Below are 18,338 nucleotides of genomic sequence, written 5' to 3' on the forward strand. Positions count from 1 at the left end.
CACAGTTTAAATTTGTTGTTTATTTGTGCAAGTAGTCTCTGCTGTTTATTCTGGAATTGCTAACAGTGAACCACTACCTTCAGCCTTTTATGAAAAAGACAGTTATGTACCTTAAGCTCATGGTTTTGCCCTCACCCTTTTGAAAAAAAAAAAATAAAAAAAAAATAAAAAAAAATATATATATATATTCATTGGCTTATTTATTTATTTATTTTATTATTATTTCCTTTCTTGGTTCATGTATATTATGGCTATGCACATCTGTACTTTCAGGTACATCAGTCTGAAAACTTAGATTCTATAGTTGTCCCATAGCAAAGATTGAAATTTAGTTATTGATACTCCAAGACTTGATTTTGCTAGAGTGTTGTGATATATTGATATATTCCGTCTTGAGACGGAATTTTAGTTTGGTTGGCTGGCAAGGTCTAAAAAGAAAACTCATTTATTTATTTGTTTTAGCGAATGATGGAAATACCAGGTGTATGTAAAAAGTGCAGTGCAGAAGGCTCTTCATAATGTGCAGTTGATTTCAGTCTTGCAGATGACATTTTAAAATCCAAAGGTTTCTGAGAATGTCTCCAAATGAGAAAGAGATGGACAATGGCTTCCAGTTTGTTGTTTTATTTTACTCTGTGTAGTAGTGCCAAGTCAATAAAGCCAATCTTGTGACATTTTCATAGTCATTTTCACAGATATTTTTTCCTATTAAAATTGCTAAAATAGTCAATAACACAGGATGAATGGAAGTTACAAAACTTTTTTTGGTATATATTTGAGCAACCTGGTCTAGGGGAAGATGTCCCTGTTCATGCCAGGGGAGTGGAACTAGATGATCTTTAGGGTCGTCTCCAATCCAGATCATTCTGTGATTCTATGACACATGGCTGTCAGTCAGCTTCTGTGCTTGGTTGTTGGTTTGTTGCTGTCTGTGGACGAGGAAGGGTTTTACACACAGGAACCTGTTAAGGAGCTTTATTTTTTCCTTTCTATGTAAGAAGTAGAAAAACTGTGGGTTAAGGATATATTGTTTTGGTAAAGACAGAAACCTTGAAATGAGAATGACAGTAGTTACAGGACAGAAGAGAATGGGTAGGAAAATGTCATAAACTGATCTACTTCTTACAGAAAAGCAAACACTACTTATCAAAACATTGGGAATGAAATTACAAGCAGGGAGTTCTCAACTCAGTTTGTCTCAGTGACAGAAAGGAATCTAAAGTGTTTGGCTCTGTCCTTTCTTGCTGTCTCCCTTTTGATCCTCCTTTCTGCTCAATCTCATTCATTTCTGTTTTCACTAGCCTTTCTCATGGAGGGATTTCCCTTGGTATTCTCCTTTAATAAAACAGAAATCTAAGTTTCTATGTTTACATGAATTTTCTGACAGCCTCCAGGCTTGACTTACTGCTCCTGTTGTTCAAAATGAATTGCATTAGGCAATTATGAGGTTGATGTATATTTAATCTATGGCAATATTATCTGATAAAGAAAATTTATCTGTTCAATGCATAATCATGGAAGGAAGTGTGGATTTATCCGTTCCCCTGACATAGGGGAAAGAGAAGTGGAGAAAGCTGAGAGTGAAAAGGCTACTTTGGTCCCCTGTGTAAACTGAAATTTCATTTCACTGGTAATTGCCTTCAAAATCCTAGAAAAGGCACTGTTGCTGTAGCTATGGCATTCCTCAAAATAGCAGAATCCACATATATCCTCTTTTGTTTATATCCTTCCAAATATATCCCTCATTTGGTCTCTGCTTTGTGGGTGGTATGACCTGTGGGTCAGGACCACTATCTACTGCAATTCCTGGAGTTTTATTAAAAGGCTCCGTGTGTGATGGTGCCTTCCCTGACTGGGAAATTGGGTTAGAAACAGCAAGAAATGTTAATGGGGAAAAGAATAACTCATGTTTATAGACAGAACCTTGAAAAGATGGCCTGTATGTATCTAATGTATTCCACTCTGAAAGCAGATTACTCCCCCTCAACCTCAAAGCATCTTGTGGATGTCTGCTAAAAAATGTTAGTGAATTTAGGTGACTGGCTCTAGATTTTTTGAACAGATGGATTTATAATATGATACTGCAGATAAATACATAGTCTAGTTTAATGATACAGGGCCATCTAAATGGATTACATGGCTTTTATATAATTTTGCTTTTCAATGCCAGTAAGGCACAGATAGACTTGGTCAGGAGTATGTCATAGGTGAAACACTCTGAGTCTTCTGAAATGACTGTAAAGCTACTTATTGTTCATACAACTCTAAGCACTCTTTCATCTCTGTCAAGAAAGAGGATTGTTTATACTGTATGATTTGAAGCATCTAACCGAGCTAGACTTGGCACTTAATTTACACACCTACGTAATCTCTACAGGGAGGGCGGCACTCCCAATTGCTCTCCTGGGATGCTTATCTTCCTCTGTTGACTGAGCAAGGACGGGTGTAGGGGGAGGGCAAACTTCCCTTATATTTAATCATAAAGACATGAACATTTCCCATTTTTGCCCTCTCACCCATTCTGTTGAATGGTTTATTCAAGCAAACTAAACTCTGAACCTGAAAAAAAAAAAAAGGGAAAGTATGTGGTGATTTAAAAACAAAGGAAAAGGCTGTTCCAGAGAGCAGGCAAAATGTTGTGTGTGTTTGTTTGAAGTAGTTAAGCTTGAAGAAGAACAGTAGGGAGCTGAATATAACAGCCTTGAAAGCCATTCTACTACTGGTGTATAAGATGAAAGATAAGAAAATTGGCTCTTACTCTATCTCAATAGCATAAGCCTTGCAATCAAGGCTGTTCTTGTTTTAATTGTCACCTGCACTCTCACATGACTTAGTGTTTTTCTACAGACTAGTGTTTGCATTTTGTGGTGGTTGCATCTATAGATAAGAGTGATGATGTATGTCCAGCCCAGCCTCTGATCTCTGTCTGAGAGCAGGCTCCTTTTCAATACTCAGTATGTGGTTCCAGACAAGAATGTTGGGAATGTTTTGTGCTTGAGAAAATGCTTCATTTTTATTTAGATCTCCCACCTCCTCCCTTCTAGCTTTTCTGCCAGTGGAAAAAATGTTCCATCTCTGAATCAAGAGGGACTTCTTAGCAGTATTTTTTGCTGTTAAGACTGAAAAAACTCTTATTGTAGAAATGGAAATCCAAGCTGTGTAGGTTTTCTTGAAAATTTAAATATTTAACTTAAGCATTTGAAAAAAATAGATCTTGAATTTCATTATTTGTTGGCAAACGCTGTTTACCTGGGAATAAACCCCCAATGTTTCAATTAGGTTTTTTTTTTGCAAAAAGCAGGCAAAGAACCAATAGTTTCAGAAAAAAATATAGTTGTCTTCTCTCTTTCTTTTACATTAATATGAATCAACAATGGCTTTGGTGAAACTTTTTGAAACAGTTGATATAAAAATCAATGCATAGTAATCCAAAGGACTATATATATAAAATCCATAATAATCCCAATCCATATGTGGCAGTCCCATCAGACAGCTGGGGTCAATTGAACCCATTATTGGTTTAAAATTTTGATAAATTGAGCACTATTGGAATACCAGAGGTGATGTTTATCAGAAGATATAAGGTAGTGTCCACTGGGAATCGTGGTAATTTTCATATTTTAAAGAGCTGATTCCTGTTTGAGAAGAGGAACTTTTGTCCTGACCTCAGGTAGAATGCCCTAAAATTTTCACTTTTTCAGAGAGATCATTGTTGTTCATAGCTACTGTTTGAGTATAGAAGCATACTTGGGCAGGGAAAAACTTAGTTTTGTTAATCTCATTTCCCTACAGATTATTATTTATTATTATTATTATTATTATTATTTTAATAAAGAAGTTTAGTGCCATTTTTAAATCTACTTAAAATATAGGGTATGGGTAATAGGGTGCTGCTTCTCTAATGCTAAGAATATTCCTTTAACTGCAGCTTTTATCCAAAAAGTAATTATTATCCTTATGACATTTTTTTCTTTACAGTCTTTGTATTAGCCAGCATGATGTATTTGGGAATCTTCTAATTTGTAACAACCAATGTGTTTTTGTTGAGAACACTCACGTCAAACCAACCTAATTTATTCTAATGACAAAGTAACAGGCCTTTCAGATAGGAAAAAGGTGTATATTTTTGTAAAGCTTTGTTACTGACTTGCACGATATTCCCACAAGCAAACTAGATTAACACATCTAAGTAATAAATGATAATAATAATAAAATTTTCAGTAGTATAGGGAAAGAGTGGATGACTATACAAAGCAGGATCCTTTTAAGATTTTTCCTGGCTGAAAAACAATTCAATGATTTCATCAATTACTAGGATGGTAAAATTGAGCACTCATAAAATCTTCAAAAGACACCTTAATGGGCTGGACTGCAAATGTGATGACTAACATTACTATTCAGAAGTCTCATCAAATTCAAAAAATACTCTGGAATATTGTAAGTGAAAGATGCACAGTAATCAGTTGCATAAACACAAGTAACAGTTCAGTAAAAAGTAATGTGGGAGGTAGTGTGGATCACAAGATGAACATAAGGAAATAAGAAAAGAAAGATGTGAAATTGTTATAATAACTGAAAAAAAAAATTTAGGAAGAGACAAAACTCTTAAAAAGCATTAAGAATGCCTATAATGAGAGAGAACAATTTATGTTTAAAAGGACAAGAAATAGCAGGTTTAGGCTGCAGCAAAGAATATAAGCATTAGGAAAATCATTGTAATTTTAAGTATAACAATGAATATGATTGAATTGTCTAGAAAGTACTGGATTATCAACACCTGAGGTTTTGAAGAATAACCTTGACAAATATCCATCAGGATATTGGATTGTGGAAGAACCTGATACTATCTTAAGACCTCTTCTGTCTCTATCTTCTGTGCATCTACGCTATCTACAGTAGGGGAATGGGACTGACTGTACATGTGGGTGGTATAGGGAAAATAATATATACTGCAAAAATACTTGTTTATTTTTCATATGCTGTTCTTGTTTCTTGGACAAGTTCAATTAATGCAGAAGACTTTTTTCTCATTTCTCATTTCATTTCTCTTCTCATTTCTCATTAATTTTTACTAATGGTAGCAGAGATATATGCCTTGGGTGTATTATTTAATACAGTAAACAAAGTTTATGAACATATATGAACATATATGAAATAACATGAAATGAAATACCTAAAAGGTATTCTGTATGGTTTTGTTTATTTGTTTACAGTATCTACTTAACCTGAGAATTTCCAGTTCAACTGTTTTAACTCTTTCTGATGTTTGCTTTGACAAAACTACCTCACACAACTCCCACAAACAGAATCTACCTGTAAATTCTGCTTTTCAGTACTTGTTTCTTTAATATATATATATATATATATTTTTTTTTTTCTATGCTGTATTTTTCTAATTAGTTGGCTGCAGAAACTGTGAAAAAAGCTAATAAGTAATTGGTGAAAACTTTAATAAGTTTGGAATGCCCATACAAATACATGGAAAACTTTTAGAGTAACTTGGCCAGAATTGATCTGCTGTTGGAGACATTGTATTCAAATGTCTTTACTGAAGATTTTGTTCCCAACTGTTTGCTTCTGTCATTCCGTTTAACATTTGCATCTTTGTCAGGCATATCGTAATGATGATCACTTGCCATGCTTTAAATATCTCAAGGGCATGCTATTCTTCAAGGCAGCAAGCTGTTAGACTGGCTCCACTGATTGTCAAACTGCACTTCGCAGCAAGTAATATAAATGTGAAATTCTTTTTTTTTTTTTTTTTTTTTGGGGGGGGGGGTTGTAGGGTAAGTCTTACATAGCATGAATAGTTTTGAAATTTGAAACATCTTTTATCACCACTCAGGATGCAAACACAAGCCTTTAAACCTTAAGTGGAAATGGAACCAAAGAATTCTGGAATGTCAGATCTCTCACTGAAAGTGTATTTTTAAAACTTTTTTTGGTGTTGCTGTTTTTGTTCTTTTTATTTATTTATTTATTTATTTATTTTTCGGGGGGGGGGGGCATATTTATTTTTTGCTTATTTCCTGTGTCTCTCTGAAATGTTTCAAGGATCAGTTGTTCCCAAAATTATCTGCACTATTTTTTACAGAGGCTTTTGGGAAACATGGGGATGCATTAGGCCTTGTCCATATTGTTCTTTACCAGATGGATTGCAAAGGAGTCAGGAAGCAGCCACAATAGCACAGGAAACCTCCCCTACTTTTCTATTTTTCTCTGAAAGATGCATCAAAAATAATGCCCTCATGGAACATCTTGCTTTTAAACAAATAGAATGCAGAAAAAACATCCTGTCACTTAGACTTTTTCTTCTGTGGAAATTGCCGTCTAGGCAAGATGGATGCTGATATGATAAACTGGATGGAAATCCAGATGTAAAGCAATTTCCTCATATCACAGTAGTCCTGGGCTGTGGATGCAGTGGAACACCAAGGTCCAAAAGTAATAACCTGAAAACTTCTCTCCGTTGTTGAAATTACTACTTTGCAGGATGCCACCAAAAAACTGTGTACAGCCTGATAGGACTGATAGCAGCAGCTAAACAAATGATTCAGATATTTGACTGAACACCAGGGCTTATTGAGATTTTTCATTGGGTTGTTTTTGGAGAACATTTCTTTACTAGTTCAAAGCTGGTCTAGATCACTTGCTTGGTATGAGATAATCTTAACCTTAATGAAGCTAACAAAGGTTTATAGAAGCTGAAATTGCCCAACAGTATAAGAAAAACCTTATAATAGTTGTGCTGTGTATTCATTTCACTGGATCTATATTGCCCCTCTGTAACCTGAATCCTTGTTTAATTTTGTTTTCATCTTCACTGTTATTGCAAATGTTATTATACCTGAACATACCTCTACACTTCTGTGGCAATCTGTTTCCTCTGTTTTTAAATGATTTTCTTTCTCAGATATCATTACAGCTCATGAACATACTTAAAGTGCATGAATTTCAGTATTTTTTTTTTTCCTCCAGATAATAAATGTCACTGTATATTCTCATATTCTCACTCCCAAATTTGCTTTTTAATGGCTGGCCAACATTTTTTTTTTTTTCCATCTTCACCTAATAATTTCTTATTTCTCTATGTAGTGACTAATTTGCTTAAAACAGAACAAAACAAAACACAACATTTATTTATAAAATGTGAGGTCAATTCTTTTACTATTTCCTTAACTAAAAATTCCATTGTTTTACTTTTTTCATTTTTACTCATGTGTTTTAAAAGCAGCTATAAAATATTAACATAGTTGATATACAGACTATCTTTGTTGATATTCATTTGGAATTGTTTGAAGAAGCAATAGAAACATAAAATAGATGCTTCTGAGGTCAGGTGTAAAGTCCCCAAAGCTGTATGTCTAATCATACTGAAAAGTGAATGTGAGTATCAACATTAGTAAAGCAGGGATTATGGCATTTTTCTTTATACCTGTAATTCAAATAAGCTATTTTAAACAAGTACACACTCTACATGGAAAAGCATCAGCATGCCTATGACTGCTAAAAACGTTAGTTATAAATACTGTTTTGCACTTATAAATTTATAAATAATTTATATAAAAAAAAAAAAAAAAAAAAAAAAAAAAACACAAAACCTTGATCCTGGGTGTTTACCTGTCAAGTGAGGAGCACGGTCTCTCAGTATTCTCTGTAGGGTCCAGTTTAGCATAAATTCAAGGTCAGCTTTTCTTTGCATATCTTAAATGAGAGAGATCCAAAAGCCAAACACTCCTCTTGGTCTGCCTCGGATAGGTCTTTGAGGGGTGAATTTAAGCGTCTGTTGTCTCATGAATTAGAATTTTTTTAAGCCTTGTGTCGAATTGATTTACAGCTGTTATTGCACAACATTTTAGAGAAACAAAAACCTTACTCTGAAAAACAAAACAAAACACAAACAACAACAACAAAATAATAGTAATAAAATAAATGAGAACAACAACAAAAAAAACAAACACACAAATTCATAAATTAATTTGTTCCTGGATAATCACTTCTGCTGAAGACCTGCATAGATATTTTATTTTTTAGCTACTGTGGAAATTTAAAGGCTGTAACTTTCCATAGGATCTTTTAAATATTTGTGTTTAAAATAAAAGTATATAAAGTAAAACTAAAAGTACTTTTATAGTAAAAGTAATTGATGGGGTGTTTTAATATCTCTGCAGCTCATAGGATATATTTTGTATATATATATACATAGGATATATTTTATTATTCTTTATTATCTCTCCTGTTCTTCATTTACATTTTTTTCAACTAAGTGGAAAATTTTGTGTTACATATATATACATATAAATATATTTACATTATTTGAAGTACATTGAACTCCAGCATCATTTATTAAAGTTTTTTGAAAACTGAGTGAACACTTTAAAGATCTGCAAGAGGAAAGCCGTTCTTTTCTGGGCTATATTCAGACTAACACAAACCCTTTCCTCTGCAAACATAACAACATGTCTGCTTGCATGAGTGTCTGTGAAATCTGACTCTTGGGTGTACACCACATTGCTGTCTGCTTCAGCATCCCCTTGAGCATATACATGTGTATGTGTGAATATCTGTTTACAGAGATTATTAATGCAGCTCCTGAGAGCTTAAAGGGCTGTAGGATCCCTTGTTTGTGGTTGCTAGCCACTTTTTATAGAATGGATCTTCAATCTCCATAGTCTGTTTTCTCCTAAGCGCAGTGCCTGTTCCGCTGTTCTGGAGTAGGTTCTTCTTTGCCTACCCCATATTAGTGGAGTTTTTTTAATTTACTTTTTTGTGTGCATTTGTGTATGTGTGTGTCTATTGAAGAGAGGGGTAAGGAAAATATAGATAAGAAAGTGGTTTGTTCTGTGATTTTTGAGTGTAAATGTGCTACAACATTTCATGGTATTTCTCAGGTCATGTAGAGTTTGATGAAGGATCCTGTTTGAATTTGCTGCCTTGGGCTATTTGGCAGAAAATCAGCTTCTGTAGAAACAAGTCAAAGAACATATCACATCTTCTATAGCTACCATAATATGAACTTAAAAGAGAAACTTTTTTTTTTTTTTTTTTTTTTTTGTGTAAAGGACAGCTCAGAAGGAAAAAATGGAATGTTGGAATTATTGTTAATGGTCTTTAATAATAAAAGCTGAAATTCTTTCCTAAATGGTCTTCTACCTTGTAGATTCTTTAAATTCTTGCTGTGACTCTTCTCTTTCTCTCTCCCTCTTTAGTCATTGAATTCACATTAGATAAAAATAAGAGCAAAATTCAAAAATTGAGGCTCTAGTATATCAGAGAAAGGTTTAATGCTACTGATGAGTACAGCTTTACAGTCTCTCCACTTACAAGGGCATATTTAGAGCTTAATGAACATGGTGTGGTAGTGTATATTATAGGATACATTTCAAAATAATAACAGAAAATTAGGTTTCTCTTCCCATATGACGCTAACAAGCTGCATTGTAGAGGAGGCACTAGAAAGAAGTGGTCAGATAAAACTTAATTTAGGGCTGAAAACCTGTACTATGTTCCTCATCATCAATTTATCCTGCACTCTCTGTTTTAATTATTCTGTGATGATCTTTGAAAGTACAGCTGCCATGAGAATGTCAAATGAGCAGAAGTACACAATGTACTGATCCATTGAGGACACTGAGGACACTGACCTTCTTTATGTAAACTCATGTTCCATTTCAATCAAATGTTTTGTCACACTACCCATACATTTACAACAGCTTCATAAAAAAAGTCAACACTGGCATATATGACAGACAATTAAACCATCCTGTGGAGTCCACTTGCCCTGACACAGGAGTAGGTGAAAATCATCAAGTGATAATAAGTATGTAGATTCATTTGTTCATAATATATTGATTGGGGAAAAGTGCAGCTGCAGAAAGTCAATATGCCTGCATACTCTTGTCTCAGCTGGATAAATGCACTTAGGGTCTTCTCATTACTGTAATTACAAAAGTAATCAGTTTTAAAAGAAAACCACAGATACCATGTAAATGGGTATGGAATTTAGCAGAGCAATATCAGTTTGTTGCATCTGAGCAACATGAGTTTTCCTGCAAGAAGGAATCTAAAAAATAGCAGCAGAAAGGCTTGCTGTCCTAGATAAGTTTTTCTACAGATAAGTTTAATAATACAATACAAAAAGGCATTAAACAGTCAAATACAGAAAAGAAATAATGCATAGAGACAAAATAATATCTGCCAGAACAAGTATATTCTAGTGTCAGGCAATCCTGTTATTATGTCAGATTCCAGTAGCTCTATTAAAAATGTTTCAAGCTTGAATTAGAAAGCTTCCCATGTTCACAAAGTAAACAGAATAATTGTCTTAGAAAAACTATAGAAGAAGGTGAAGTGATGGTGGGAACAGAGTATGTTATAACTAAAGCAGGATGGTTTTTTAGGTTTACAGCATCTTTCTCAACTTCTAGTGAGCAACCTACAGATATTTTTTGTTGTGAAATAACAGTTGATGGCTTCAAAATGAACGCAGCTGGGAAGACTAGTTTTGCTGTAGGCTACCTTTTATGTATTTGTGGCAGTGGTGAGAAGAATCACTTCTAATACAAAGCTTTCTTCAGAATAAGGTGAATCTCGTCATTCTTTTAAAATTTTTCCACCTCTGCTCATCTTTGAATCCCTGGTTTAGTGAAGGCAAAGAACAAACAAACAAACAACAAAAACTACCAAAAACCACAAACAAACGAAAAACAACTCTGTAACTCTGCCGTGACATTGTGCATATTATTTGGGAAAAAGAGGTAATATAAAATCCTTCATAATGAGAAAGGATTCTAGAAGGATTCTAGCACTCTAGAAGACAGTTTCCTGATATAGGAAAATGTGCAAGTTTTTTCTTTAATGTATGTAACTGGCAGATGTTTCTTATGTAAATGGTGTACTCCAGTCTCCAGTGACTAATTAGCAGTAACCAAGCCTGTATAAAAACCTGTATACATAAAATTTTTGGTAACTTCTTGTCACAAAAATCAAAATCTAAGATGGATTTATGATGTGTTGCTACTGATATAGAAGAGAAAAGAGAGAGACATAAAAAGAAAAGAAGGATAGTCTTTAATTCAAAGTTGTCAGTTGATCAGGTCTTTGAATCCCTTATGGAGTTACTTCACAAAAAAAACTCAGTATTTGTGCATCTAAGCCTCATTTTTTTTTTTTTTTCACACTCTTAGTCTTCATTCCCTGGGAACCCTTGTTTTTGTGTGTTTTAGTAACATGTCTTTTCCTCACAGGAGAATTAGTTCATATTACCAAGTCAACACATTTTTTTTTTTTTTTTGCAGAAGACTTACTGTTCTGCAGGAAAATGGACATAAAGATAGAAATATATGCACTCTAAAATACAGAACAAACTGCTCTAAAAAGTTCCCTACCTACCTTCTCCAGCTCTTGCCCTTCTCTCAGATGTCTCCCTTCCAGATGCACTCCTGTGCCTCTTGTATTTCTCAGGACTGGCCAACACACAAGGCATCTGTATCAAATTGAGTAGATACCTTGGAATCAACTAAAGCCGAGAAATGCTTAAAAAAATGAATAAAGAGGAAAAAATGGACTAGTAGAGGTAGTAAGGGACTAGAAAAAAATAAATGCAAGAATGATAAAGGTGGAAAAAAATTGGGATGCCTGAGATTCAAAGCCCAAACTTAGGCTTGCACATTAACTGTGGGCAGTATTGTACGAGTTCCTGTGCTTGATTTAGATTAAAGCTGCTTGGCAGTATAGGTCATGTGAGACCTCTTGCCAGCTTTTGAGGATTCAGAGAGTAGAGATTGCAAGCTAGGGTCAGTCTGCCTTCGGGTCCCCATCATACACAGACAAGGAGAGCTTGGGCAGTCTTATCTGTTCTTGTGGATCTGACACAGCACAACTCCTTGAATGCCCATCAGGGTGCTCTGAGCTGCCAGTTGCTCAGAGGTCATAACCTGTCTCTTCAGCTCACAAGAATCCGATAAACTGCTCCCAGCTGTCCAGGTGCTGGATAAATGTAATTTTACAATAGTAGTGCCATGTGAGTTATAATCTTATCTCAGGCTTTCTCTTGAGTTAGCAGTGACTGCTTGAGATGTAGAGACACCTATTAACGGTGTCTTTACACTATCTGAAAATACATCAAGGGGATGGCCTTGCTAGTTCTTTCAGTTCTTGTTTGTGTTAATGCAGTTTGCATGATTATTCCACTTCCATTCTGGCAGGGCTTGAAATCTGAATCAGAAGATGGATTTTTTTCCATCAGATATATCTGCATATCAGTCCTTTGCCCTAGTGACTTATTCTTCCTAAGCAAGATAGGTGTAATATTAAAATTAAATAGGCTAAATATTTTGTTTAAAGAAACTTTATGGTATGAATTGTTATGGGATTTGGGCACCACTTGATATGCTTCTTTTTTTTTTTTTTTTTTTTTTTTTCCTCTGGCATGAGAAATTGTTAAAAATAAAAATCCTCACAATTAAAGCCTTTGTTGAAGTCTGTATTTGCATACGTAAACAAGCTTACAGCACTTGGAAGTCCATTTTGTCAAACTGTATGCAGTGTTAACTTTAAAACTAGATGCTCAGTCTGTGTTTGTTTTTCAGCAGTATCTGCCTCTCAAGGTTTATTTGACATTTATAATGATACTTTTTTTTTTTTTTTTCCTTTGCTCTTGGTGATGAGGAAGGTTTTATGAAGAGATTTTTTCTTTCTGTGGTTTTATCATCCAACTCTGCTTTCTCCGGCCTTTCTCATTCAGCCTACTGTAGTCAGCATCCCTGCTCCTGCTGGTACAAGCTGTTTTCCCAGTCTGCTCCAGACTTCTAATTTCTGAATCTTGCTGTTTATTCCAAGTCCTCTGTTATAGTCTCCTTGTGAGTGACTGCCTGCAATTTTAATTGGCTTTCCTGTCCTGCCAATCTTCCAATTTCTTTCCTTTTATTCCCATTTTTATCCTCCTATTGCAGCAAAGTAGATTGTATTCCCAATGTTACTAATTTTTTGAGGGCCTTTATGCTTTTCATTTTCTCAGCAAAGCCTGACTTGGTTGCTGTTTCCTGATGGGATGCCTGTGCTGACTTACCACTCAGCAGCAGTTTCTTTTTCTGCCTCCTGCACTGCTATTTTTGTCTCCTGACATTTTAATCATTACTGTTTTTTTTTTTTTTTTTGGAATCACCTAGTGCTCATTCATGTAATTTTCTTCACTTTAGCCCTGTCCCATACACCTGCCACACTTAATTTGCTCTGCAGTTTATTTGATTTCTCACATGGAAATAAGGTTTTATGTATACAGCTACTTTATGTAGACTTCTTTCCTCTTGTTTCCAAATGTTTTTTTTTTTTTTTTTTTCTTTTTCTTAATGCGGCCTATTTCAGCCACATCTGAGGGGTTAATTTATCCAGAAGAATTAAACTTCTTACCTGTCTGTGACAACTAGCAGCAGTGAAAAGAAGCACCACTGTAAGCATTTTTATATATGTGTTACTGTACAGTAGAGAACCTGTGCTGCAGAGAACACTTTAGAAGTGCTCTATGGAGAGATACTTTCAGTTGGAGCTCACACTTATGACACACATCCATGTGAAATGTTATATTATTCCATATTCATTTTACTGCGGTTTATATCATTCTAACAGAAGGTATCATAGAATGGCTTAGGTTGGAAAGGACCTTAAAGATCACCTCATTCCAACCCACCTGCCATAGGCAGGGATACCACCCACTAGATCAGGTTGCTCAGGGCCTCATTCAACCTGGCCTTGAACCTGGCCCAGGGATGGGACATCCACAACCTCCCTGGGCAACCCATCCCAGTGCCTCACCACCTTCTGAGTGAAGAATTTCCTCCTAACATTTAATCTAAATCTCCCCTCTTTTAGCTTAAAACCATTCCTCCTTCTCCTTTCATTATCTGATTGAGCAAAGAGTCACTCTCCTTCTTTTTCATAAGTTCCCTTTCAATACTGAAAGGCCTCAATGAAGTCACCCCAGAGCCTTCTCTTCTGTAGTTTGAGCAGCCCCAGTTCTCTCAGTCTGTCCTCATAGGAGAGGTGCTCCAGCCACTTGATCATCTTTGTGACCCTCCTCTGGATGCACTCTAACATATCAACATCCTTCTTGTACTGGGGGCCCCGGACCTGGACACAGCACTCCAGGTGGGGCCTCACAAGGGCAGAAGAACAGAGTGGGACAATCACCTCCTTCACCCTGCTGACTACTCTTTTGATGCAGCCCAGGATGCAGTTGGCCTTCTGGGCTGCAAGTGCATGCTGCCAGCTCATGTTTGCTTTTTATCCAGAACCCCCAAGGCCTTCTTTGCAGGCCTGCTCTCAATAAGTTCTTTCAGTCTGTACTCATGTTAGAGGTTGACCTTTGCAGGTGCAGCACTTTGCACCTGGACTTATTCAGCCTCGTTAGGTTCACGTGGGCCCTCTTCTCAAGCTTATCCAGGTCCCTTTGGATGTCATACCTTCCTTCTATTGTATCAACCACACCATTCAGCTTTGTGTCATCTGCAAATATGCTGAGAGTGTACTTAATCTAACTGTCTATGTCATTGTTGAAGATATGAAACAGCAGTGGTCCCAGGACAGACCCCTGAGACATGTTTTAAGAAGTTGCACACAGGTATGTCTTTCTCAGTTGCCAGTATATATGGAATTGTGTACAATTGCAGAGGAAGATGTCATCAAGTTCAATTATATATATACTGGTTTAAAAGAATCATTTGTTTACTATGATAGGGAATGTAGAATATAACCTGCTTTCCATGGAGACTCATTTATTTGACAGCCTTGTATTTCTGTCTTTCTTTGTACAAGCTCCCAGAGAGCCTGTACAGCTTTTGAGACCCTTTTGATTTCTCCTTTTTGAGATTCACAAGCTACTGTTGGACAATTTCCTGCTATTGTGTAAACAAATCATGCCCATACTTAAGTATTCTGTATTCTGTATTACTTATTTAGTTTTCATACTTTAAAAAGATGTTTGAATGGAGTATCTCTACTTTGACTCTTTCTTGCCAGAGGTTATTCTACTGACTGTCAATGAAAATGCATATCTTGGAAAAATCTACTGCAACAAGCAAGGATTGCTGTAATCTTTTAGTGCTGACATTTCACAGGCGATGAGGGTTTTCAGGGGTAAAATAAGTTCACAATTCATTCTCTAACTGTAGCTAAATCATGTTTCATTCCTGGGAAATATTAAGGATGGACTGACATTTAAGTATAGATTACCTGGTGTGTAGGATGAGTGTTGTGCAGGTAACAGTGTTTTCTTTGGCTGCTGCATTTCCAATTTCTGAAGCTCTTCAGAGCAGGTTTGTTACTCTGAGAGTTTCTGATATGGCAATTCTTATTTTTGCTTTGCCCCATCCAGATGTAATTTGCTTCATCATCCATTATTTTCAGTAATGTTTTTCTACCCAGAAACACTAATATATGAGCTGGGGCCAATTTGATTGAATACTATTCATCAAAATAAAACAACAGGCATCACTGTTATGTGATGAAAGGTCTGTACAAGCCAGTGCTCTTACAAATGGAGATGATGGCTGATGAGGCTGTAATGCTTATTTAGATGACTGTTACTAGACTTTGGTGTTTTGAGATGCTGTTTGTTCATCTTTCTTCTCCTCTTGTGTGTTTAGCATTAAATGAAAACATATTCCTCACAAAGTTTCCCACTAGACAGTTCGGGCAAGAATGAACTGTGCAACAAAGCATTTGTGGTATCACTTTGGCTCTACCAGGCCATACCTCAAGTTGTGGCCCAAACAAAATGATTACTTTGTTGATTGCTTTCCTTAGCACTGCCTCTAGTGAACACTGTAGCAATACGATATTTTCTGCTTTCTGAGTTGTCAACAAGTTCATAAGGATCATAAGGACCTCTTGCATCAGATATTAGGATGCTTTCTGAAACCAGAGTACTGATTGAATATGTTCTTACAAATGATCCTGCTGGAAAGAGTGATAAAAATATCACCAACTGTCACTCGCCTTTTCTCAGTTTTCTATCTTTTCCCAATGTAACAAAAAGAGCTATTTTCCCCTCTATACCTTCCCTTCCCAGCTGCAGTCCTGAACACCTGAACATAACTATAGTTAGGATCTTTCTTTAGAAAATGAATTAAGAAATTGAAATAAAATAATCAAAATTAATTTCCATTCAATTTCTAACACAATCCTAAGGATCATGGAGGAGAAGATTCAGGTCTGGGCTATCTAAGGAAGGAGGAGGAACAGTGAAACACTCAAGGAAAGGACTAACATAATGGATTTTGCTATGAGAAACTTTTAAAGATTTGCATTGAACCTAGCTGTAATTTTATGATCCTACTCTATTCAGATGAGCTGAATCATCATTGGCATAATCCTACAGAAAGAAAAAATGTGATAAAGATAGGACTTAATAGCACAGCAAGACTTATGCTTATGACAGTCTTTGAAAAATGTGCTTTTGTAGACAGTCAAAATAAAGTTACATAGCTAAGCTGCCTAAGATACATACACCTACAATAAAAAATTGAGTCTGAGTGGCATAAACATGTAATTGAAGTTTTTCTACTGTAAGAGAGAAGTTCTTTTAATTTGCCATGCACAAATCTCAAAAGCCCCATAATGAACATAAAGAGGAGTATAAGATTATCATATAACTTAAAATTACTGTGGAGGAAGTTATTCTAAGAACTGTGCAAACTGTGCAAGCAGGAATAATTTAAAATTGCTGTATAATGCAAAAGATCCTTCATCCATAAAAATGAAAAAGGTATTGTTTACTTGAGTGTTTCTAACAAGAGGCCAGAAAGAAAATATGTGTAGTAAATCTCCAGAGCAGAAATCTGTGGCTTTCAGAAACCTTTGGAGTATCAGATTCCCCATGGTGGATCTGTAGATATTAAGAGACTACGATTATTTCAAGGATGTCCTAAAACATATAGCTGAGTCTCAGACACCTACCAAGAAATGACTTTTAATTAGATTCACCCAATGCTGGATTCTTTTTTCTGTGTTGTAGCACATCTGCTGTTCTTAACTTGTGAAAGTATTTATTTAGTGTGTGTGTGTGTGTGCGCGTGCGTACAATGATCTACTGTAGCAAGCTTTGTTTTTCCATAGAGAATAAAACTTTGGTGTACAACAAGTTATTACAATAATCAGTATAACAGTATTCTATTCAGTAATCCACATTCTTCTGCCAAGTAGCACGTTAGAGACCTCAGTGTGTCACTTTTTCCCAAACATCAGCCAGATGAAGTTAAATCCTCACTGTTATGATAGCTTCCAGCACTGATGCCTTGTCACCCCAGCAGTAGATTTAGGTAAAAAGTTTCCCCACTAGCAGAACTGCTGGGAAGGGTGGTTATGCTGGGCCAAATAATCAGTCTTGAAGTTTGCCTCTGTGCAACTAACTACGGGTTACATTTAGATGTGATCTAAACCAATTTTTAGCAAGAGTTTAAACTAAGAGGTTGACATAAAGGGAGTGGAGTCCTTATCTTTTATGAGGAAGGTCTAAGGAGTTGCATTTCTTTAGCATGGAGAAGGGAAGACTGATGGGTGACTTTATTAATGTTTATAAATGTGTAAATGGTGAGTGTCAGGAGGACTGAGCCAGGCTCTTCTTGGTGACATCCAATGATAGGAAAAGGGGCAATGAGTGCAAGCTGGAACATAGGAGACAAAGCTTTTTTATGGTGAGGGTGACAGAACACTGGAACAGGCTGCCCAAGGGGGTTGTGGAGTCTTTTTGAATGTCTGAAGACATTCAAAACCTGCCTTGACACATTCTCATGTGATGTGATTTAAGTGTACCCACTCTGGCAGGGGGATTGGATTAGACGATCTTTCAAGGTCCCTTCCAATCCCTAACATTCTGTGATTAGTAGTTTTTAATGTTTTTCCTTAATGCAAAGTTAATATTTTATTAGTATAGGGGAAGCATTGGTTTGAGGTTTGACTTTCTAAGATTTCTTCTATTAGCTTTGTTGATCTAAACTTCCATTCACAAACTCAAATATTGTTGGAATAGTATACTCAAGCGCTGTGAGAAAAAAATGAAGTAGTTTGACAGAACTGACGGAGAACGTATCATTAGTGGAGACAACACAGTGCACCGAGACATACAAATGGTATTTCTGAGTATGAAATTGTTTTGAGAGTGAAGAAACTTCTCATTTTGTCCAGAAGTTTTTTATTGACTGTCAAGTATATTTCCCAGTGCATTAAAACCTGTACTTTCAGACAACAGTTTTGGTTTCAGTCAATTAATATTTTCTAACATGTCTCCCTTACCTGCCCTCAAACTCATAGAAGCCAGCCCCAAGATATTTTGTCAAAAAAAA

The 18,338-nt window shown here is 35.9% G+C and overlaps 2 long non-coding RNA genes across 5 annotated transcripts in view; one reads left to right on the forward strand and one right to left on the reverse strand.

Moving 5' to 3' along the window:
- The window catches only part of LOC140001585 (uncharacterized), a 37,965-nt gene extending 30,192 nt beyond the window's left edge, over positions 1–7,773 (reverse strand). For both annotated transcript variants that reach the window (XR_011806940.1, XR_011806941.1), the window contains exon 1: positions 7,621–7,773. This is a non-coding gene — a long non-coding RNA (uncharacterized lncRNA). The remainder of the gene's footprint in view (positions 1–7,620) is intronic.
- LOC106020179 (uncharacterized) overlaps positions 1–18,338 on the forward strand; it is a 46,758-nt gene that overhangs the window by 5,595 nt on the left and 22,825 nt on the right. The window contains exon 1 of one of the 3 annotated variants that reach the window (XR_011806942.1): positions 14,442–14,617. The exons of the other annotated variants lie outside the window; for them this stretch is intronic. This is a non-coding gene — a long non-coding RNA (uncharacterized lncRNA). Of the gene's footprint in view, positions 1–14,441; positions 14,618–18,338 lie in introns of those variants that run through there. 3 annotated transcript variants of the gene reach the window in all.

Source organism: Anas platyrhynchos, chromosome 2 (genome assembly GCF_047663525.1).
Source record: "Anas platyrhynchos isolate ZD024472 breed Pekin duck chromosome 2, IASCAAS_PekinDuck_T2T, whole genome shotgun sequence".
Taxonomy (NCBI): domain Eukaryota; kingdom Metazoa; phylum Chordata; class Aves; order Anseriformes; family Anatidae; genus Anas; species Anas platyrhynchos.